Source organism: Bombus pyrosoma, linkage group LG1 (assembly GCF_014825855.1).
Source record: "Bombus pyrosoma isolate SC7728 linkage group LG1, ASM1482585v1, whole genome shotgun sequence".
Lineage (NCBI taxonomy): Eukaryota > Metazoa > Arthropoda > Insecta > Hymenoptera > Apidae > Bombus > Bombus pyrosoma.
The window spans coordinates 15,644,848-15,670,308 of record NC_057770.1 but is presented as its reverse complement, the minus strand read 5'-3'; the positions used below and the strand labels follow the sequence as shown (position 1 = coordinate 15,670,308).

Sequence of the window (25,461 nt, the reverse complement as noted above, 5' to 3'; positions counted from 1 at the left end):
ACAAATATATATAAATAAGCTCTGTGATTATAATACATATATATATTACATGTATACCTATTTTCTTCTTCTAAACAAACAACAAATATATATAAATGAGCTCTGTGATTATAATACATACATATATTATATGTATGCATATTTTCTTCTTCTAAATAAACAACAAATATATATAAATGAGCTCTGTGATCATAATACATATATATATTGTATGTATGCATATTTTCTTCTTCTAAATAAACAACAAATATATATAAATGAGCTCTGTGATCATAATACATATATATATTATATGTATGTATATTTTCTTTTTCTAAATAAACAACAAATATATATAAATAAGCTCTGTGATTATAATACACATATGTATTATATGTATGCATATTTTCTTCTTCTAAATAAACAACAAATATATATATATGAGCTCTGTGATTATAATACACATATGTATTATATATGTATACCTATTTTCTTCTTCTAAATAAACAACAAATATATATAAATGAGCTCTGTGATTATAATACATATATATATTATATGTATGCATATTTTCTTCTTCTAAACAAACAACAAATATATATAAATGAGCTCTGTGATTATAATACACATATGTATTATATATGTATGCGTATTTTCTTCTTCTAAACAAACAACAAATATACATAAATGAGCTCTGTGATTATAATACATATATATATTACATGTATACCTATTTTCTTCTTCTAAACAAACAACAAATATATATAAATGAGCTCTGTGATTATAATATACATATGTATTATATATGTATACGTATTTTCTTCTTCTAAACAAACAACAAATATATATAAATGAGCTCTGTGATCATAATACATATATATATTATATGTATGTATATTTTCTTTTTCTAAATAAACAACAAATATATATAAATAAGCTCTGTGATTATAATACATATATATATTACATGTATACCTATTTTCTTCTTCTAAACAAACAACAAATATATATAAATGAGCTCTGTGATCATAATACATATATATATTATATGTATGTATATTTTCTTCTTCTAAATAAACAACAAATATATATAAATGAGCTCTGTGATTATAATACATATATATATTATATGTATGCATATTTTCTTCTTCTAAACAAACAACAAATATATATAAATGAGCTCTGTGATTATAATACACATATGTATTATATATGTATGCGTATTTTCTTCTTCTAAACAAACAACAAATATATATAAATGAGCTCTGTGATTATAATACAGATATATATCATATATATAACCGTATGAGGATATACGTAAACGCATTGCAATATATGGAACGTGCACACAGGTAAGAGACAAGCAAATTGGCTGCTCTCTCGCTCGCGATAGGCCAAAGAAAATACATAACCCTCCTCTATTTTATGTGTCTGGCCATTGTGTGTGTGGATGAACATGGACGCACGCGCGCCCACGCGTTCGTGTGCGTGCACACTGCACACGTGTCCCAGCCGCGTTATTCATGCGGCTTATACGTACGAGTATATATAGGTCTGATGCGTGCGTACGTGTATGTTTACACACGACCTTCCCCATGTTACGAGTATCTGGGTCAGTGTCTTCCTCGAGAGTGGCTTTTCGAGCCTCGATTCGGTGTTCCCATCTCGATTTTCCTTGATTTTGTAAACCTGCCTCTCTTTTGTTTTTTCGCTGCCAAGGTTAGCCCTCGGTGATTGCCACACAGCATGGCGTTTCCGTTTGTCGAAACCCTCTGATTTTTCTGCCCTCTTCTTTTTCCTTTTTCGTCCCGCTGTATACTTTTCTCTTTTTCGTTTTCCCTTTTTTTTGCCGTTATTTGTTTTCGATTGCCTATTTGCGTTTTGAGTGGGGCGATTTGTTTAGAGAACACGTGACCGCAAGAGAGGAGCGGATTTTTGAAAAACGATCCGATTTTGAAAAGGAGGACGAATCTGTGCGACAGGTGGAAAATATTCTGCTTTATCAATGGAATAATTCTAAAAAGAAAGATGTCCAGATAAGTTATTGCAGAAATACGGTGTAACTGACTCGGGTCGTAGCGTCTGAACTTCTTTTCACACTGATCGACTCTATAAATTGAAAAGCAAAAAAGGTTGATGGCGTTACAAATACTATTTTTGAAATAGTACCTTGAAATGTGCTATCTCTTATGTCATATTCTTTTTATAAATAAACTTGTGGAAGTGGGCCATTTGATTCTTGAGAGTTGAATATTAATGACGTTATTATGTAATGGAAATAAGAAATTAATAAAAAATGCAAATCATCAATTTAGCCTTTCAGAGGCTCATGTAACAATTGAATCAATCGCGATAATTAACGTATTTTCTATTAGATAATATCGTTAACATCTTAGAATATTTTCAACAATTACTATGATAAATGTTTTCATTATTCTTATCGGAGCTTGTGGCATTAAATTAGGCTACGTGTGACCTAATTGGTAAACCACGTCAATCGCAGGTCGTTAAAATGAAATGACAAGAATACAATATTATCGGAGCGCTTAAGCAATCACGGTAATAAGCACGAATTAATTCCACGAGCAACACTTCTCGCGGCACACGGCAATCGGACACGTTTTGCCGTAATCGTCTCGGGCACTCGCGATTGAGCAATGTGGGTGAAGGCTAATGGCCGACCTTAAAGTTTTAATCGACGATTTTCGCGAAAAACAACAACGTTCCGTCTAGTACATTCTTTCTCTTATTCTACATCGTTCTCTGCCTCTCTTTGTCACTCTTTGACGAGCAAGTTTGTCTCAGAGTTGCAGAAGAAGAAAGAAAAGGCAAAGGAAATAAAAAGAAGAAGAAGTAGAAGAAGAAGAAGAAGAAGAGGAAGAAGAAAAAGAAGAAAATCGATAGTTGCAAGAAGGCAAGAAGGATTTTCTACGCAGTCGAGTTTCTTTAGTGGAGCTCGTTCCAGTTAAACTGTTGGTCGGAATTAATTTCATGGAGAGAACGTTCGAGGTGATTCTACTCGCGAAAACGCTTCGAAACGCCTGGCCATTGAAGGCCACCGGCAGTTATTGCCTTCGACGGTGCTTTACGCTTTCTTAAGTAATTTTACTACTCCTGAAGAATGCAACGGTTACGCGAAAAGTATTAATCATCCGGTGAAGAGTTACTATCTCCTCTTTTGTAGGATTCCTCAGGCTGGTTGGTGAATGAACCTCCAGTGAATGAACCTCTCCCCTGGTATATTCCGTGTGAATGATAAGTGTTTAAGGAAGCGTGCGAGAGGTCAAGTGGCTGTTTAGAATACGCGGACCTGTTTCCAGTGCGTTTCAATGAATTCTACGAATGCATCGGCAATTTTAACCGCGTTGTTAACGTGACACGAATTTCGACTAATCTTAGAATCGTCGAAACAATCGGCAGCAAACAGTGTTTTCAATCAGAACGCTATTGAAACTCTTAACACTTTGACTGCCACGTGGTTTCTCCTGCGACGCCACGGTGGTCATTGGTGAACTTCTTACGATTGTAAAAATTGAACGAAAATTGACAGTTGGGGCATTTTGAATATGATCAATAAATAGAAGATACTTTGAAGTAAAAAGTGCCCCATTGAACAATTAAACATTTTTGTTAGAACATCGATAAAAAAAATGAGAACAAATGTTGCATCTAACGGTGCACTGTGTTGAAACACTTTAAACATAAATGTGGCTCATCGATACAATCTGGACGATAGGTGGTCATCTTTTTGGTCCGATTCTTAGCAATTTTTGATCCTCACTGTTTAACATTTTTTTTATAGCACTCTCTGCAAAATTTTCGTGCCAGATACGCTTGCCCTTCTTTCTTCTGCGTTTCGTGTCGCGATCTTTGTCGAATTGGTATATTTGATGGCTCTGGTGAATGGCACCGTGTAAGGTACATTGCGAGTGCCATTCTAAAAGCTGATACCTTGATTTTCCTTTTTGTTGCTTGTTTATAGAGTATCGTCGCGTTTGAAATTGATGTATTTAACAATAACTCTAAAGCTAATTTTATATACCACTCGAGGGTTCTTCCGTGTGGTGTAGAATATACTATCATTTGATCTGATAAATCTACAGCACATTTTCCTCTGTTGTAATCTGCCACTACCATTGGTTTATCACAAACATAATCTTTTTGCGGATCTCTACCATTTCAGCCGAATGTTTCGCCTGAATCATAAAAATGTCACGCTTGTCTCTCCACCTTACTATTACATGTAGAATGAGCAAATACTCTTTACTAATATCTTCTACACGTTTCTGCACGTTTTGCTTACGCCGAAATAACGAATGCGAATAAACGAAGCCTCGTTACAATATGTCGCCATCAACTGTTTGCAAGTCGCCACGGTGGTCACCCGTGACCACCAATAAGAAAAACGGTCCATTGGGGAGGAATGTTGTCTTGCATCGTCAGTTTATTATTATTTTGCCATTATATGCTTCGAATAATAAAAATACTCCCGTGGCGTTCTGAGCGAAACGTGTGATTTCGGCGTGGCAGTCAAAGTGTTAATACTTACGTTCGCTAAAGTAGAAAATCGTGAGTTTGTGCGATTAGGGTAAGCATGCAAGATTGATAAGTTTGCTTGCAAATATGTATCAGGACTTGCACAGTTTGCTATTATCAGCTGGAATAGATACAACAAATTGTCTGCTGAAACGTAATAGCATTCCTTATGCAAGAATAAGATGCATAATTAATAAAGGGACATCGTGGTTTTGCCATGTCTGTAAGTAAAATGCGTTACATTTTTATTATTCATATTGATTGTAATTGTCTAATCTATTGAATCGTGAAATATTCATTCGGTCATTTATAATTGACCTACCTGGAATCTCTCGCACAATAATTTATTAAGTAATGATAAGTATTAGTGAATCGACAAGTGGCAACTTGCAGGTTATAGACTTTTCAAATATGATAATTAGATGATTTTCAACACGTAACATTTACACGAATAAAATTATATTTCCTGTATTATCAAACTCGTCTCGATCACGTAAAAAGATCTGTTAATATTAATAATTTATAACTTGTAAAATCTTACAGATAATATTAGTTTAATCTGCGGGAGGACTCTAGTCATGTTTTAATTACAAAAAAGGAAACACGAAATCTCGTCAGCAACCAGTATCATCCTAATATCTCGAAATTCTCTTGAATAAAATTAACGTAGCAAAATATACTCAATTTAACGGACTCGTGATCTCGAATTAAATTTGAGAAATTCTCGTCAGAAACCTCATCCCTTTCAATCGTCATAGCACAGGGAACGAAATCGTCGATCGACTGAATTTCACTGGAATACGACACGTTAGAGAAGTGCAAGGGGAAAGAGAGTGGCACCAGTTCCTCGGCTATATCATCGTCGGCGGCAATTAAAAATAATTATCAGGCGGATTCGAGCTAAAGATGGCGAAGCCAGAGGCGGTAGAAATTCAGCGGATCGATTAAAAGCAGTCGGATTCAAAGGAAAACCTGTGGCTGCGGATTGAAACACAGCGAGGTTTCGCACCTGTACGCACGTTCCAGTTCTCAGAGTCGCACGGCCCACATTTCGCTCGCCAGCCAACGATCGAGTAGCGTTTCTCAAGTTGAAACCTTTTCGCCCTCCCTCTTTCTGTCTCTCTGTCTTTATCTGTCTGTCTGTCTGTCTCTTGTTCGTCGATCAACCTCGCCTTCACTGTTTTGTTTGTGATCGACCGACGTCCTTGACGAACTTTTCCTTATTATGCAAGAAGGATCGTATTTCGCGTTGTTCGTTTTGTTATCAAACTCTGCATAATCAGATTCGACGTGTTGTGCTACGTTGATGATTGACAGTTTATTGTTTAGGGCTTAGGGGATTGCGGTCGTTCTAAATTGGAGATAACCATAGTGCTGACTTGATTTAGATGTCTGAATTTTGATAGACAGTTTATCGCTGCGATGTTGTTCAACAGCAGCAGCAATGATATTCAATGACATTCAAATTCTTAAACGCGTATTTGCAGAGTTGGACTTAAAAATTGCAACTTGAAGATTTGAATTTAACGATTAGAATCTAAAAATTTGAATTTGGACATTTAAGGTCCCCGATTCATGAATCCACAATTCTAAAAGTTTATGTCATTGTATTTGGCAATGGCTAGTTTCATTTCTTCTCCCACTTATTTCTTCAATCGCAACTTGTACAATCTTAAACCGGTACGTACATCAAACGCAAAGAAAATTCAAAGTCAGGCAGTCCAAATGCTCTGTTCGAGACGTTTCTGCTTCAAATCCTTAGACTTTGCTCCAAAAACTAACCAACAAGGCCCCTACTTTTGCCTCCAACAGCCAACTAACTAGCAAAACCCTTCTTTTCTACTACAAAATCTACTTAATCGACAAGAATCTCGAATCTTATTCAAAAATTCGCAGCATCGTTAAAAACAAAGGTTCACGAAGATCGATATGAAAATTCAATAATCTGGAAGTTTCACGAAGGATCGATGAGGGTTTCGTTGGGAGATCGGTTGGCTACTCGATTAAAAGCCGGAAACTTCTCTCGAGGCGTGTCAAGATGGAACGAAATTGGCGGAAGTTACGCAGTGAAAACGCCTGAACGGTATTGCCTATAAATCAGGCCGGCGAGCGGCGCGACGCAGCGTTGCCCTCCTCGGCTTCGTCTTCCGCTGTCCTTTCTTTCCCTTTTGTGCACTGGCTCCTCTCTTTTTCTCGACGTAAAACGCCCGCCGTCGTCCCACATTTGCCATCACAGAGAAAGAGAGCGGAGGATCGATCGACTGGTCGAAACGATCGTCTATACGACATACACAGAAAGTCGCAACCGAGTGCAGAATTGCGAGAAAACGCGTTTCGTCTCGATGCAGCCGGAATGAAGAGATTTGTACAATAGCGCAATCGATAATTGGAAATTGGAGTAAATAAGATTGCGCCTGTTTACAATTAGGCTAACGCTACATGTTAGGTATAATAACTACGTGCTGTGTTTTGAACATTTTGTCTTTGTGTATTACGTGTATTTTGTGCACCTTTCAAATTCTCATAAATATTAGGTCGTCCAAAAGGTTTCTTTCGTTTTACGAGGAAAAATAGACGCACAACATTTTTGTTTTATATTATTTTGTCGAATTACGTACGATCCATTTTGTTCTGTTGAGATGAACACCGCGACATTTCACAGACTTGGTTTCACGTTTGTATGAAGGTGCACTGTTGTAAAAAACACGTTTGCGAAAGAAAGACACTTTCCGGACAATCTAATGTGTACATTTCGGAGATGAAAGGACACCGGAGCCTTTCCTTTGGAATTTTGGGAAAATCCACCGATACTTTAGCCTAGATTCTATCATGGCCGTAATTAACCAATTCTTGTCATTCAATCCGATTGTATTTGTCCGAGATTCGCGATAGTGGGATTGGGCTCGGAGTGACACGACTGGTGGCCGAACGTAGCCACGGTCACGGGATGGACGTTTCGCCTGACGGAGGTGTGGAGTGGTTGTATGGTTCTCCCTAGAAACGTGGTTGTGGCGGCATACGACCTCGAGAACGGACCTAGCCACGTGTGATTTTGCCTCGGAGGTGTCGATATAATGGGACACACGTTGTATTAATAATCAAACTCCAGGCAGAAACTGCCTAGCAACGGCGATTCGAACTTTCTCGATGCTTCCAACCAGTATATAACAAACGAACGCGATCGTAAAGGGAGGAAAATTTTCATCGGTCTATTATTCGTGCGATCGCCTTGGAAAGTTACACATCGAGCAGTGTATACCGAGCGCCCCAGCAAACGTATTTTGTGCTTCAAAGTATTCTACGTTTAGTAAAGAGTTATCCCGTTGACCGTGGATTCGTTATTGAACCCAGGAACATCGTCGATAGCACTTCGCGTGTGTAAACACCACGGTTATTCGTCAAACGTTGTAAAAAGTCATATTTATACCTGTAAATATAATCTCTGTTGTACAAAACGATGGCTAACTCAAATGAAGAATTGTTACGCGCCCTCAATTCTAACGATAACCCGATATACATATATGTAAACATTTGCAATTTAGCAATAATAACATTAGGTGACTACTATTGTGAAATGATACGGCTACTCTTCTTTAAAAATACAGAAGATTATTGTGGTCATCTTTAACCGTTTTAATGCCAAGAGTTTTTTAAGAATCCGTGTCGGATCGTGCCATGCAGCGCGATAGCGCTGTTCTTTTTTTTTAATCGAAATGCTCGCGTTTCGTTTCATCAATCATATCAGAAACGTTATATTAAACACTCAAAAAAATTTGCTATTATTTGAAAAAGAAAAGTAATTACAAGAGGAAATTCTGATATGACGGGATGAGCTACATTCGGAACCGAGCACGTTGCGACACAGTTCACCACAGTACGCGAACTGCGTGGTGCTAAAACGGTTAAGCAAAATTTCAGGTGCAAAATGTTAGATAGAATCGAACGATGATTTTGAGTATATGGATAGTATCAATCGAAGCCCATACGAGAAAAATGATAAATTCATTTATAAATTCATATTAAGTCCATTTTATTGATTTTGTATTTCCATACTATTTCACGGGTTAACAGAGTTATATACCGATTTATCGCGTTTTTCCTTTATAATCTTCAATTATTAAATTCACCTCTGCCTACGTAATTGTAATGTAAAATGCACACATATGTACATCTTGCGTCGAGAGAAAAGCTCCATGTGCAATAATCTTCCACTAAAAACCACGATAACACCACGAGGGATTAAAAAAAAAAAAAAAAAAAAAAAAAAAAAAAAAAAAAAAAAAAAAAAAAAAAGGAATCGACGGGAATAACGGTCTAAAAAAGTCGTAAAAGTTGGATGATAGCATCATGGAGAAGCTTGAATTACCGATGCTGAATGGTTACAACGTAACTGACTGTATAAACGTAACGATTCTCTGAATAATACTTTAATTAAATTACAAACATTTTGACGACGCGTATTAAGCGTACACCTTCGAAACGATCTCATTGAAACAAGTGAAACTTTAGAATGTCGTCACTGTTTCGACTTTTTCCCTATTATTTCGAGCCTGCAGCATCAAAGACACGTTTTTAATCTCTTTATTTTCCGTGATTTTTCGCTTTTATTTCTTTTTACCATTTTTCCTACCGTTTCAAGAGAAGCACGCGTCAACTTCGTGGTAATTACATTGGCCGTGATATGTTTTAATTCCACGAGTCGTACGGCCGCTTCGTAACTCTATTATTATTAATTTGCGTGATTTTTCGTATCGGATTATACACACCGGTAACGAAATTCGCCAACGCCAGGCCGGAAATCCGTCGCAATCGGATAACGCTCGCTCTCGTTATGCTTCTCTTTTCAACAGTCGTGCCTACAGCCGTGCCATTAATTTAATTATACGATAATTTGTGAAATACCGACAGCTTCTTTTACCCTCCTATTTCATCGTTTTACACGTAGCTATTTCGTTCGTTGTGTTTTTACCTTTCGATCTTTTTTTCCTCGCTTGAATAACGCGTATCGCGTTCTCCATAGTTGTCACGAGTTTTATTCAAAACATCGAAATTATTTAAAATATTTGAGTAAAACGTGCTAAAAGAGAAAATTGCTAAAAATATAGCAGTATGTGTTTGGTATTTCTGATTATAGAAATAAAGAGAGAGAATATTTCATGATTCGATTTTATTAAAACTATTCTTATTTTCCGCTGGAAAAGAGCATGATATTCACTTTTAGAATTTAATCCGCTATTCCATATGAGCCGAAATAAATGTTCCGTTTCAATAGATTTTATTAAAGCATGAATAACCTTCAAATATTTCATTAATTTTTAATGTCATTGTACTAGCTTTTGTCCCCTCTCTTTTTCTTCTAACTAAAGTATTTCAAAGAAGAAAATATCTGGGAAGATACAAATATAAAAAGGTGAGGAGCAAGGGTTAATTGTTGCCGTGAGATCTAATTTTCTGTAGGTAAATCGAGAAATATCTTCCTTCTCAATTTTTATTTTCACTCAAAAGAATATCAAATCGAACGATTTAAGTCCGCAATAAGTAGATAGTGTCGAACGTAACTCCTATTAATTAATATCTTATTTTTGTTATTTTTTCGTTTTGCAATTTACATGCTAGACAACTGATTGCGTCACGATGCTTAAATACGACCAGCCGATTACATGAAAGTCGAGTGGAATCCGTTCCTAGCCGGAAGACAAAGAGACTTTGTCTATCCGGACCTCACGATTCCTTGAAAACTCGAGATCCTGCTCAAGGCCCACATGCGTGTGGAGTACAATTTTTCAAGCAGCTGCACGCGCGACCCAATGAAATCATTCGCGACAAGAAGCTAATAAATAATAAATAAATCGTAACTTAACAAAGATCAGTAGAATCGCTAAAGTGATTAAAATCATCGACTGATAACTGTTCATAGAAATTTTGTAGATTTACGACACGTTTTTCGCGTCTCATAGTTTCATAATTTCTTTACTACTTCCACGTAATTTTATATAAATTTTGGTGACATTAAAATGGAAATTAAACCGAACGGAAATATTCAATTAACCTTTCAAGATACTACGTGGTACAATTTTGATGTTACTCGATTAAAAATCCAAACATTCCAATTCCATGTCGAGAATAGATATAGAAAATTGGCATAGAAAATTTAACTTCAACTTCTTAATTTTCTATTAATTTTCTATGACAAAAGATCCTGCAAATCTGCAACTTGTTCTTCTTCTTCTTCCAGGAATATCGTACACAGAGTTTTATCGCGCCCTTATGAAGCCATAAAATAAATAAAACATAGCGTCTAGACCCGATAGAAAATTTTCAGTGCCTGAAATCGAGCAGTTAACGTAATCCGTATCAGCGTGCCAACTTTTTACAGGTAAAAAGAAGTTTCGTGAATAAAAATCAAGGATCCCCGTGGCGAGGTTACGAGCTACAACTTGGTTTCGCCGGTGATCTAGTGATTTAATCGCTCTGTCGGCCAACTTTATTTTTATTATTCTCTCTCCTCTGCTTTCTTTCTTTTTTTTTTTTTTTTTCCAAAATGAAGCCTGAAATCCGCGTAAACGCGGCATGCAAACTCTCGCGCGCGTTCACGGCCAGAAGTTTCGGCGTTAGTTTGGCCAACTTCATATTATGTACCGTACATAGGGTAACAAGTTCGCCAGCGACGCTTAGGCAACCAACAGTTCTCGAAGAAATTCGAAGAATAAAGTACAGTTGCGGAAAGTCGGACCCTTTCCATTTTCATTCACTCTCTCTTTCACCGCATTCAGCCAAGCTTTTGTTTCTTCTCCATCTCCGCCTAGAATCAGCCTTTTCACGCGATCCATTCAAATTCTTACGATGAAACAGACAAACGAACGATCGCATAACCATCTGTTCACGGTTCATTTCTCGGTTGCTCATATTGATTCAACTTTCCAGCCTATTTTACGAGTCCGTTTCATGTCATTTTTGGTTTTTTCGCCTCTGCAATTTCACCTGTGATATCACGCTATAACGACACTTCTGCATCGACACTTTCAATGCCATTGTTGCTTATTTACTGAAAGTTAAAATAACATTTTCCCCTGTGTATACGTAGATTTTTAGCTCACGCGTACAAATTGGAATTAATTCATTGAGTATCAGGTAACATCTCGTTTAGATTAATTAATTTATTTGGATTCGAGCAACTTGAAATCGCTTGATCATCGTGGACTTAGTACAAATCCATGTATTTACTTGATTTGGAATATTCTGTTAAATTCCTATGCTTGTTCTTATTAACCAAGCCATTTGATTTTAAGATTCTTAAATTCGGATAACTTGACTAATCTGAATGGAGCTTATGCGATAAGATAATGATGAATTAATTTTATGTGCGTTGTTACTTGTTTACTTGCTTCTGGGTTTCTTTCATTGTTTGTTAATTCTACCTTTTTGCTTCTCAAACACTTGGATTTTCCTTGAAACGTAGCCGAAAGTGTATTTAATTCATATATAACGTGAAAGTTGCGTACAAGACTAATTGCCATAGCTTTAACACCATAAAACTATTTTTAACGTGCAGGTACCTAAATATGTTCCACATCTTCAACTGAACTTGACAATATAACGAAAATGAATAAGTAGTATGTGTACCTCATCACGTTTCTGCCCTAATAAAGACACAAGTTGCATGTTTGCAACAATGCTAAAAACAACAAATCTGATAGCTTTAGTGTCAACAAGTAAAATTCGTTAACGTCAACGTGACAAAATGTTGTGCAATGTTAATGCTTCAAACCTTCCCTTTCATTTTGTCTGATTAAACACAATGCTGCGTAAAATGAAACAGGTTTCCTGAGAGTCGCATGATATTCAAAACTTGAGCGAAGCTTTCACGATAAACCCTCGATGCTTGCATAAAACGAGCCATGATGAACGGAGCTACTGAACTTTTGCGGAGAACCGGACGCGAAATGCCAGGCGGTGCGCGTATTTATCGCGCATCTTCAAACGAGAAAATGTCAGTGTCTGTGAACCAAAGAATTCCGATGTTCACCTTCCTGGTCGTGTTCACGCGTGCATAAGACGCGTGCTTGGGGTGAACGTACCCACACATTCGCGAAGGCGTTTGCCCGCGAAAGTCGATTCTGCGACGTATCCGCGGACGAGTTTTCGTTCGTAACACGCAACGACAATAACTCGGATCGATTTTCGAAAATTTCATAAAATTTATGGATTATTCAGTTGATTTGTTCTTATTTAGGAAAATTATTTGCGTTAAATAAATGAAATATATGTTTCCGTGAGCTATAACGTTCGTCCGAGGTAATGACGCAGTTAAGCGGGCTTTTTTCAATTTTGGCCCAAAATTGATCAGAAAGGTTAGATTAAGTTAAACTAAGTTAAATAAGGTTTGAGTTAACAATCTTTTAATTGTTAACAATGCTATATAGTTTCATTTATTCAAACGTTGGAACTCTGCTCAAACGTAATTCAAATCTAATCTAGTCGAGTGATTTTGGTAAATTTTGAGAATTAAGTGAATTGAGCTGGAAAAAATATATTTTCATTAATTTCTACTTTGTGACTTTCGTAGCAATGTATAGGTATACTAACGTGTCTCACGCTCCCCCGTTGACGTTTGTAGTTTTAGTAATAAAATAAAACTTCAGAAAGAAAGGACTAGTTTCAAACAGTAAAAATTGCGAAAATTAAAAGAAGTCAATTATTATATAATTAACAATTAGAGACAAAAGTATGCAACGATAAAACGTGCCACGTACGATGTTCGAATTGTAACGCTAGTCGCTGTAGTTTCTCAGCTTTCCTCGCTGTCTCTTCATTACGCGTCCATGCTTCCGACACTTGAGGTCATTTGGATCACCTGGTTTACATGAAAGGGGTACGCGGAACACGAGGGATCGATGTTTGACTCGTTGAATGACGTTTTAGGGCATGGACAGTCAGGGTATCGGGGATATTTCGGTTAAATTTCAAGGTACTTAGTTGGTTGACGAGGGTGTACTCGATGTCTGAGTTACGATATGATGTACCATCTTTGGTACATGCTTTGATTACTAAGAATCTGGAAGGTGACATGGAAGAGGAAGGGTAGAAACTTGGTTTTACCAGCATACGTGATATGATTTAACGTTACCTTGACAACCTAACAACCCAAAAAAAAACCCATTACGTCGATATTTCCCATCAACGAGACAGTGTAAACTAAACGCAGTTGCCATTAACTGCAACGAACTATCCATCAGATCGCATCTACGATTAAAACTCGCGTAATTATATAGAAAAGTTGCACATTACAAACAGAGTGGAAGTGAACTGAAGAGAAAGAAAAAGGAAAAGATTCTTTCCGTACCTAACTAACGAACTACAAAACCTTCTCGTCAGTCGTTAAGCGATCTACCAAATCCCGCGATGCATGTCGGACTCGTGTTGCTACCCCATGCAAGAATCACGTGCGAATAGAAATCGAACGGCGAGCGAAAAGAATGGAAGAGACGAGAAAAAGGAAAAGAAGGAGGGAAAATCGGAATATAATTCAGGCTTATCCATCCAGCTGATACTTTCAGGCCGGTATCTCGACTTTCGTTGCGACAGATCGATACGAGAACTCGGGGTGGGGCATTGTCGTGGCCCCCCAACCCCTGCTCTGCCGTGTTCCAACCTCCCCCGGTTGCTGACGACCGCGACGAGGGTCCTGCTGCCGCGCCGGGACACGTAGATCGCTCGTCCTCCAACCTTCCGCACGCTCTCGATTCTATCTACCTATGTGTATATACGTGTTTCCTCCTCTATACAGGGTGTCCTACGCAACTGGGACAAGCTGTAACTGTGGAACGATGGCAGACCGAAAAGAATTTCATTAAGAAAAATTTTTCTAATGGCATCACTTAGCTAGCCGAAGCAATAAGTGTTTACAGTTTGAACCTTCGGAGATAAATTTTAAATGCCGCCACTGTGCCGTATCCGAAAGGTCAAATCTTTGAAGGTTATCCGTGCTTTTTTAGATCCTGGAACTTCGTTTATACGCCAACCGACGGATCTTTGTACTTTGAAAAAGTATTTTCGTAGAAAAGCATCAAGGAAAGACACAACTAGCCTAACACTTTCATATAGAGAACGAAAAAAAAAAAAAAAAAAAAAAAAAACGGATAGATCGATGTATAAACAAATTTATAATTCTATTAAAAAAGGTATAGGTTGCTTTAAAACCTTTGAAACGCCACCACTTTCAATGTGGACGCGTGCAGCAAGTTCATTCTAAAATATTTAATTTTCTCTAATGAAATTCTTTTCTATCTTTCACCGTTTCAGAGTTATAGCTTGTCCCAGTTACGCGGGACACCCTGTATACATACATATATATCTTTATATGTGCGCGTGACCAAGCAGAGAGAGGGTTTCAGTTCGTGCAACGCGCGCGAACAAAAACAACCGGCGTTTGGCAAACTGGATATCGGGGTGGGGCTCTCCATCTCTCTGTCTCTCTTTCTCGCTCTGTGGCCTGGGTTTAAGGCTCCTAAACGACGTTTTGAGCACGTCCAGTGAACAACCAAGCCGCGTTTCCCTTCGCCGCATACGGTATCTGCCTTTGCTATCGCGTGAAATTCGAGGCCGCGGCGAGCTGTACGCGATCGATACTCTACACCGTCCGCCGGATGCGGCCAAACCATTCTTAACGCGCGGCGATAATCCTATGGGAATTCAATTAGATGCTTCGAGATGTTGGATTATGGTCATTACGGATGTGTATACGTATGCTGCTGGTTCGTAAGTCAGTCAACTGTTGTAACGAAGCCTACAACCGCGGGCCATTTTCGTATCTTTTTCTAAACAAAGTATTTTCCACTCTAAACTCCCTAAATATTGCCACAATACTATCATTGTTTGAGCTATATAAAATATTTGGAAATTTTTCATTAAAATTATAATGAGACAGGCACTGTCATGATCGCAGCGCGATAAAATTTGAAACGAATCTGAAAATGTAGATAGAAATTAGAGATATTTATTGGAGACGTGTATTTGGTAAAAATATTAATATGCAATACAAAAGCCGCGACGCGATAACATTAACGCGTTGGTATCAGGCGAATTTTACCTGCATATTTTTTTACACGTTTCTAACGTAATAAAATAAGTAGAACGCGATTTCGGCTGGAAGGTTAAGGATCAGAAAAATGTGAATCTAATTTTGTTGATTTTATAAGTACGTGGATGGGAAGAATATTTGTTGAATCTAAAGACACGAGTATTTTAAAAATCAATGAAATTTTGTAATATACCGGCGTCATAATGTTATAACATTCAATATTTTTGAATGTTCGCGATATTGAAAGAGATATACATGTGTATATTTAATACAAAATGAAATAAATTGAAAAGAATTGGTAACGCATCAATAACGTAATATTATAATAAACAATACTTTTGAACGTTCAGCAAATTGATAAATATATACAGGTGTTTAATAACAAAATCAAAGAGGAAGAGAAAAATTGGGTAATACATGGACGGCCTCAATGTTACAACAATAAATATTTGTAAGTGTTCAGAAAATGAATAAAGATGTCCGTATATTTAATAACGAAATTCGCGAATTTACCAATTCTCAAAGTGAAAATTTCTGTTGTCCTATAAACGGAATTTGAAGATTTGAAAATAAAATCGATCGCGTCTATTGTCGTTAAATTCGAGTTGCCGCTCCAATTGAATCATCTAGGTCGACAGATCCTCTTAAGCCCGCTGCTCGTAAAATGGCTCTTACAATCGTCTAAATTCGATCTCGTCAGTCAATCGTGAAAATTATCAGGGAGACTTTATCCTGACACTTAACAAATTTCCACGCGAGTTCACATTTTCCACCCTAAACTCCCTACACGCATAAATATTGCCACAATATTGCCACCGACTAAATTATCGTTGTTCGTGCTATATAAAATATTTGGAAATTTCATTAAAATTACAACGAGGCAGGCACTGTCATGATCGTAGCGATAAAATTTGAAACCAATCTGAAAATGTAGATAGGAATTACAGATATTTATTGCAAACGTGTATCTGGTAAAAATATTAATACGCATGAATAGCGTGACAACACTGAATATTCAGACTCATTGGCACAATGGATGATTGACTATTTATCTCGAGAATTGTGGATCTTGTTAATCGAAATAATGTTATAGAAACCTTAAATTTACACTTGGAATTAATATTAGAATAATTATATATTTGTTTAATGAACGATTGCTAAGATATTCATCGATACGCATTTGCACGCGTCTCACCACTTTCTTCCATACCAGACTGTTAACCGACTGAACTGTTTACAATTCATCTGTTTTTGAGACACCACGCACACGGACACTTCCACACACTGATACTCACATACAAGTATCTCTACTACGCATCTAAAATTATGCATATGTCAATAATTTAAATACTTTTGTCATCTCCGCGAAATACGTACTTATACCAAATATATTGTGATTTCTATAGATTCAAATTTGTTTCGGGGTACCACAACGTTGCTAATGAAACCTCAAGACATGATATATAACACACGTGATATATTAAGACATTCATATAGCACACATGATATATTAATAAAACATGTCTACAAGTATTCGTACATCATTGTTTGTTCGTATCTATCGATTGATGAATAGAATTGATGAATATAGCTAAACCAGGGTAAAGAAAGAGTAAACCGGTACAGATGTTGCGAAGAGTGGATGGCGTAGTCGATCGATATCGTACGCAATCAGAGATCGGACGCGATGAAACGATTCTGGACGCGTACGAGCGTCGCCATTAAACGAGCCGCGATTGGCATTCTGAAACTGCGAAAATGACGGTTACATAAAAATGTCGTGGACACAGTGTATCGACGCGAGTCGCCACGTGTGAAACGCAGCGTCCAAGCGACGCGACGTACCGCGAATACATATGTTTCAGCCCGCAACGAGAAGGGAAGAAAGAAGGAAAAAAAATAGGAGAAACAAAAATTAAAAAAAAGAAAAAATTTGTTAAAACGGTGTTCGAAGTGAGTCTCCTTCCTGTTGGCGATTTTTTTTTTTTTTTTTTTTTCGAAAATTCCATCGAAATAACGGTCGAGGGAACTCGATACACCTGTCGCGATGATCGATACTCCGACACGCGAACGAGGCAAGATGATTTTTAATATACTGGAAAAATTGTCGACAGAAAAATTCAATTAAACAAAGCGACCTATCCAACGTCAGCATGCTTCTATTCCTCTCTAACCTTGTTCTTTCCTGTCTATACGAATATCGTTTTTCGCCCAGTCTAATTATTATGCATGCATTCTGGCCGAGTTTTTAGCGACTTTCAAATCGTTAGAATCTAGAAATCTGTACAACAACGATGAAATGTATGTACATGTACTATAAGAATATCGTTTAAATTTGTTTTTCTTAATCTAAGGGAACATCCTTCCTACAATTAGTTCAAATGTTGCACGTAACATTTTTTCATTTTCCAACATCTCACAAGTCAAATTGGTTGGCTAACTCTACTTTTCCATAATGGGATTCATCTAAAAAGAAAAAAAAAATGAAAGATTTATTTCTAGGAGCATAGAACTTGGAACATCAAAAGATCATCAATTACGGAGAACATCTTTCGAAAAGGATTTTCACTGACTGAGAGATTTAATGATCATCAACTATCGATGAGTCTTACGTACGTATACCTGTAGCATGTGCTGTCATTGCATAGTAACGGATGCAATTATTGCAGGAGCTTGGCGTATATCACGCGACCGTCTTGACGCGTAAAAATGCCAAACTGTCACACAGCAGACTGCACCGGTTTACCGAGGAAATTGCTGTCTAACGAGACACCGATTATTCCCTACCATCGAGCCATCCTCGTATCAACGACCACTAATTGCAAAACTCGACGAATCGGCTTGAATTTTGCTGGATCCACACTGTTATTCACAAGCAGCTTGTAATCAGCGAAAAATTATATTTACCCTGTCCGTCGTGCCTTTTATGAACAGCGAATTCGTCAATGAATAGCTAACGTTTCTTTAGGAAATGACACTTTTGATGAAGATGAAATCTTAAAATCGATCACTGGGTTAAAAAAAAAAAGAAGGAAATATATCAAAGAGAAGTTAAAGATGTTAGAGTATTTTGTTTTCCTGGAGAAATACGAATATGGTTGAACATAATTCTTGTTACGAGTCCCTTAATTGATGACTATACTCAACTCCTTATTTTCTAATCTTATTACGTCTTTCCCGCTAAAAATACACCGAAAAATCTCACGACACTTTCCATTTCCAGCAAAACCTCACTACCCGACGGATTATAAAGCTCAGATTTAAATGCATCCTTTGGTAAAACGTTTGATACGTTACGATGTTATAGATCAGCTGTCCTCTGTATAAAATTATAATAATAGAAACTATCAACCTAAACGATATTCCATATCGTTTATCGTCCAGTTTTGAGACAAGTATGACGACTGTCTTAAGATTTCTCAGCGAGGCTGTGTCTTTCAAAGGAATTATTCACGAAAAACCTACCTGTGTCCAGCTGACGAGCTATCTTCGAGCAGTTCTGACCAGTGTGGAGCCAGCATTACGTATTATCGTTAGCACGATGAAAACTCGAAGTCGTTCGACGAGAGAAATCGCCTGTGGACGCGTTCAAGATCGCGAGAGGTTGGCGCAGCCGACGATAATCGTCCCGATGCATTATTAGCGCGTTCTGTCCAGATGCAACGGGGTCAAAGACCCGAGGACGACGCTGCGGGTCCAGTAACGTGCAAGTTCCAGGTGCACGGACCACGACGACAAACGTAGAGGACGAGCATACATACTACCACTGCGAAGTATGTACCAGAGCGAGAGAGTAGAGCAGAGGACGGACGTCGTGAATATTCGCATCGCGAGATATCAACTGCGCGCTCTGTCAAACTGCCACTCGCGCCGGGACGAGGAAAAACTATTTTCACCCTGGCTCTCCCCGAAGGATCGATACGAGCCTCCTTTCGTTCCACTCGACCCGGTCTGCCGCTGTATTTTTAATTCGTTCCACTAATTCGTCGCGAGCTTCTGATCGTTCGACAACAAGTATAAGTATACGTATCGATGTACATACAGTGGTTTTAAAAAGTATTCACGCATATTCTTATTTTCCTATGAAGCGGTTTTTCATTACGTTCTACGTTTCATTTTCGTAGTATTACATTTTTTCTATATTCGTATAGTGGATTACGTGAAAGTGGTATTAAATGATACGTAATGCAATATGTTTGAACTTGATTAATCAGTACATAAATACAGCGGTATGGCGATATTTTTTATAGCCGCTGTGTGTCTATGGCGTGGGAAATACCGGCGAATAAATTACGATTTCGTTCGACTGACGCTCGCGAGAATCATTCGACTGAAATGGGAAATAACTATATCCGAATACAGCAGATTGCTAATTTAAATCGACGAGATATAATACGCGATTTCGACTAGCTGTAATCGCACCTTGGTGGGATCTGGCTGATTACGATATCGATATTGAGCGTGGAATATGATAATCAGAGCAGAAAATGGGATTTGAAAAATATGGACGTATTGGTGCGCAACCGTTGCGCTCCTTCTAACTTTTCAAACCTGTCTGCACCCTTCTTTTCCTTTCCTTCTTGTTCCATTTTTTTTTTCCATTTTACTTCATCTCTTTTCATAATGTATCTGATATCAAAGGGATTATGGCCTGTTAACACTACAAGTACCGAGGCAACCAATTCATAACTTGTCATAGAAATTCTATAGATTTACAAGGCTGTATTTATGGAGATTTCAATGCCTTTGATAAAGTATATGGATGAAGGCTTGTTTTCCCTGCATTATGTATTTATTCATGCACGTACCTACCTCTTTGATACAAGTTTCATACGTTAGTCAGAGTACGAAACTCGAGTAACGTTAGTCAGGTACATGAAAATAAAACATTTCTTCTAATACGATATACGAATACAGACAAGGCACAGATTTGATCGACTTCACTCTACGATCCACAATTAAAAGGCCAATATACGAAGCGTTCGAACGAGATCAAAGCACAGCCATAGAAGAAAGGAGAGGTCGGTGGAAAAAAAGGCTTGGATGTATCGTAAAACGAGCGTGGCTCGTGGAACGAGTGCATTCCCCTTGGAAATCGCGAGGCTGGTGGTACTAAAGGTGCTTAAGCACGGCCCTGTTCCTCGTCTCCGTCCGTTTCCTTCTCCGTCTCTTTCGCGCCTGTTAGTTCCTCGGCCAAGCAGTTAAGCTAGCGTAGCCGGTTGCCAGTTAGCAGAGCGGCGTGCTCGTATAAAGAGTCTCCCGGCAGAAAACGAACCGCCGCGCCGGTTAATCGTGTGCTTGCCCCGTCTCTACATACTCTACAGATGAGTAAGAAAGAGACAGTGAAAACGGACGCACACACCAGTACATACAGGGTGTCTCACACTTTCTCAGTGTGTTTAAACTGCAGCAACATGTCGTACAAGTAGAGATGCCGCGTAACGAAAAGTCCATAAATGCCTCATTGGGAATTCAACACCACGTGGACATTGCAATAAATATTTTCTATCTTCAAAGTATATTTTCAAATTTCTATCAAACTTTACCAACCTGATCATGATGCTTCAATCTCGTTAGAGTATTAATGAAATTAACAAATATTCGTATATGTAACATACGTAAAATAAAATTCATAAAACGTGTGCAAAAGTATTGGAGTACTTTCGCGAATAATTATAAGCAACCTCGTTTTCCACATTTGTGTTATAATTTCCCGGTAAAGGATTTGTGCGAAAAAGTGAACCCGTGGTTACGTGACATTTTACTCTTAACGTTACTTATAAAACGGAAAAGTACGGGACACCCTATAGCTCGCGTATAATCGCGTATATTCGCGTGTCCGTTTGTACGCGTCGTGCGTATCCGCTTCGCCTTTATCCTACGTTCTGCCCCTTTATTTCTTCCTGCTTCTCTCTTTTCCCCATTTACCTTCTTCCATCTTTCTTACTTTAATTTCTTTCCAGTTTCGGATGCGACCAGAATGTTCCTGTAAACGACGAAATGCAACAGCGTCGAAGAAGATTCGTTCGAGAAAGTATACGACATTTAGGTTGCGTGTCACAGGGAAAGCGCGATTTTATTTAAGCGACGACTTTTACCACGGCGTAATACGGGAGATACTATAGTTAATTCAAAGGCGATCGCGACCGCTTCGACGTTAATGGCGCCTAGCAGTCGCATCTAACATGGACGACCGCGTCGTTTAGGCCGCGATACATCGCCGTGACGAACACGAGTACCTACACCCAGAGACTTACGACGTACGATGAATAAAACTGAACTTACATAGTTCTGCTCACGATAGAAGAGCTGGTTTTCTGCTACGACTATTAGTCTGATGAACGTTCTCGCGTGCAATTTATTTGTACGCGATGCGGTAAGTAGGGAAATCCCTGAAAATCGAACGTGGAACTTTCGTACGTCTTAACACTTTGACTGCCACGTTGGTCATGATGACCAGCCATGACTTCTCCTGTGACGCCACGGTGGTCACTGGTGACACGGAGCGCTTCAACTTACAATTGTAAAAATTGAATGACAATTAACAGTTGGGGCATTTTGAATATGACCGATAAATAGAAGATACTTTGAAGTAAAAAGTGCCCCATTGAACAATTAAATATTTTTATTAGAACATCAATAAAAAAAAATGGGAATAAGTGTTGCATCTAACGGTGCACTGTGTTGAAACACTTTAAACATAAATGTGGCTCATGGATACAATCTGGACGATAGGTGGTCATCTTTTTGGTCCGATTCTTAGCAATTTTTGATCCTCACTGTTTAACATTTTTTTTACAGCACTCTCTGCAAAATTTTCGTGCCAGATACGCTTGCCCTTCTTTCTTCTGCGTTTCGTGTCGCGATCTTTGTCGAATTGGTATATTTGACGGCTCTGGTGAATGGCACCGTGTAAGGTACATTGCGAGTACCATTCTAAAAGCTGATACCTTGATTTTCCTTTTTGTTGCTTGTTTATAGAGTATCGTCGCGTTTGAAATTGATGTATTTAACAATAACTCTAAAGCCAATTTTATATACCACTCGAGGGTTCTTCCGTGTGGTGGAGAATATGCTATCATTTGATCAGATAAATCTACAGCACATTTTCCTCCGTTGTGATCTGCCACTACCATTGGTTTATCACAAACATAATCTTTTTGCGGACCTCTACCATTTCAGCCGAATGTTTCGTGGAAATCATAAAAATGTCACGCTTGTCTCTCCACCTTACTATTATGTATAGAATGAGCAAATACTCTTTACTAATATCTTCTACACGTTTCTGCACGTTTTGTTTACGCCGAAATAACGAATGCGAATAAACGAAGCCTCGTTACAATATGTCGTCATCAACTGTTAGCAAGTCGCCACGGTGGTCACCCGTGACCGCCAATAAGATAAACGGTCCATTGGGGAGGAATGTTGTCTTGCATCGTCAATTTATTATTATTTTGCCATTATATGCTTCGAATAATAAAAATACTCCCGTGGCGTGCTGAGCGAACCATGTGATTTCGGCGTGGCAGTCAAAGTGCCAATCGATGCAAATCGTTTTGTGTTATGTTTTATCACGAATCGTGATATATATTATCTGCAAATCAGGTCTTCTGAAACTTTTACAAACGAAGATGCGCTTTCGAAGATGATAATGTTTCGCAATCCACTAGGGGAATAGATAGTTGCGTGACACATGTATGAACATGTTCCATAAAAAGGTATATCAACGAACAACAACTATTAGTACGTAATAATGAAAAGATTTCGAGAGAGTTCTCGAGGCTGTGTTGATCACTCGAACCATTAACCCTGGACGTTACACTGACCATTACTCTCTCAACTTAACGACCTAATCCGATAGGAGGCAACCACTTCTTCGCTCCCCGTGGTTTTCAAACTGCACCGAAAGAACCAGACGAACCAGATCCGCGACGACTCCTCTCGGCCAGAGCTGGGCTTGTGAACGCGGCTTTGCACGCTTGTGCACAAAGCGGTCCGATATCTCTCTCTGTCGACCGGTGAGCCAAGCCCAGCGTCCAAGGTGCGTCACGCTCGAAAATATGCGTGCCTTCCGCCTCACCCTTCGCGCGGCTGCAGTTGCACCGCAGCCAATTCGATGCACATGAACACCAACTGCGTTTGTTCAATCGGTGCTAGCCGGGAAGTCGAAAGAAACGCGACAATGGAAAGACAGAGCTAACGTTGAGACAGAGCGATCATCGATAGTGAAAAAAGAAAAAGGAAATTATACCGAAGTTTGTAGAATAAAATCGACAAACTTTGCCAACGTGTATGGCAAGCTGTTCTGAATAAAAAATGTTGTATGCATCATGGGTCGATTCGTCCTCCTTCTCGAGTTATGGAAGGTGATATGAACACAAACCACAAGTAATCAAACGCATTTCAGCTATTTAGCTGTCGAAGATGAAATTCTTCTTACACCCATCTATTAAGAAGAAGATCAAGAGGAAGAAGGACATTTTTGGCTAACGAAGAGTTGTGTAACAGCTGCTTCCTCGGATGTTTGCTGAGATATGTTTCCTTTCTTTTTAAATAAAAACAATAGACACTAAGTTGTTTCGTTGCGCATTAGTACGAATATTTACAAATATATTTCTGAGGGCCTCTACGTGTAAGTTGTACCAAAGTTTTCAAGTTTCTCGTACCAAATGTTCGTTAATGGACAAATAATATTTCTGTGTATATTTTATCGCAGAATGAGTAGAAGATTTAAAAATCTTACACATCGATATAAAAAATCTATTTGGCGCATATTTTAACGCGTAATGATAGTATGGAAGTAAGTGTCGTGTAAAACGGGAGCGTTACATGCTTCGGCAATAACGCGATGCGACACGCTGTTCCGTGTAACGCATTAACATTACCTTGATATCCATCTATCTTTAGAGTCTACGTTGATTTGTGAGAAATCGCGTGTCGAACCAAACAACTAAAAAAATTATGACGTAGAATATAGAGCACTACACATACGTGGAAATGCAAGAACGGTTTCAACATTGATTTTCCAATGTTCCCTAATCTCCAAGTCTCGCTAAGTTTACCCTCGTCACCGAACTCCAACATCTTCTTGGAGTATGGTTTCACGTTAGACCGTCGTTTTAATCGACCCTGAAGTAGACGTTTTCGGGTGCTGTTTCTTTCCCTATACACTTGTTTTATCCAGTTTCCCTTGTCCTCGAACGTCACGATATAAACACGAGGCGAAGAATTTTAAGGATTTTTCTCGAATACCGATAATCACTGAATATTTGTAAAAGAAGTAGTAAGAGAAAGAAGGATATCACGACGCGAGAAATATCAACATTCCAATTTATACAATTCGATATAGATAAGTATTTTATGATCGTCGACAAGCATCGAACAGTCGTAAGAAAGAAGCTTTCAAAGGAGGAAGAAGAAATAAAAATGACATCATACCACAAGACATACGTGACGCTTCAGCTAATCTCTGGATACAAAATTTTTAAAGTGCACGCATCTTCTCCTTCCAAGATTTGTATAATCCAAATGTAAAGTTGTATTTCCAGGATATATTTGACTATTAACAACACTCACTACTCTCCGGAAAAAAAAAGAAGAGAAGGAAAGAAAGAGAACACTAACGTTTCCTCTGCAAACACAACTCTTCACGGGGCTTCGCTTCAGTCAATTTCACGTTCTGCAAAATCCACGTACTCCAACAGAGTATCGAAGGTGTACTTTCACAATATATTTCACGATGATCGACAAACACTGAACGCGAAAAAGAGAACCGCGCTACCCAAAACACCACCGTTTCCTCCGCATGCACAAATCTTCGATCGCACTTCAACCAACTCCTTCGTACGAAATTTTCAAAGTCCACG

The 25,461-nt window shown here is 38.3% G+C and overlaps 1 protein-coding gene across 22 annotated transcripts in view; it reads right to left on the bottom strand.

Moving 5' to 3' along the window:
• LOC122570392 (bromodomain adjacent to zinc finger domain protein 2B-like) overlaps window positions 1–25,461 on the bottom strand; it is a 225,839-nt gene that overhangs the window by 92,378 nt on the left and 108,000 nt on the right. Inside the window, exon 1 of one of the 22 annotated variants that reach the window (XM_043732716.1) lies at window positions 19,061–19,420. The exons of the other annotated variants lie outside the window; for them this stretch is intronic. The gene's annotated coding sequence lies outside the window, so the exon portion shown is untranslated. Of the gene's footprint in view, window positions 1–19,060; window positions 19,421–25,461 lie in introns of those variants that run through there. 22 annotated transcript variants of the gene reach the window in all.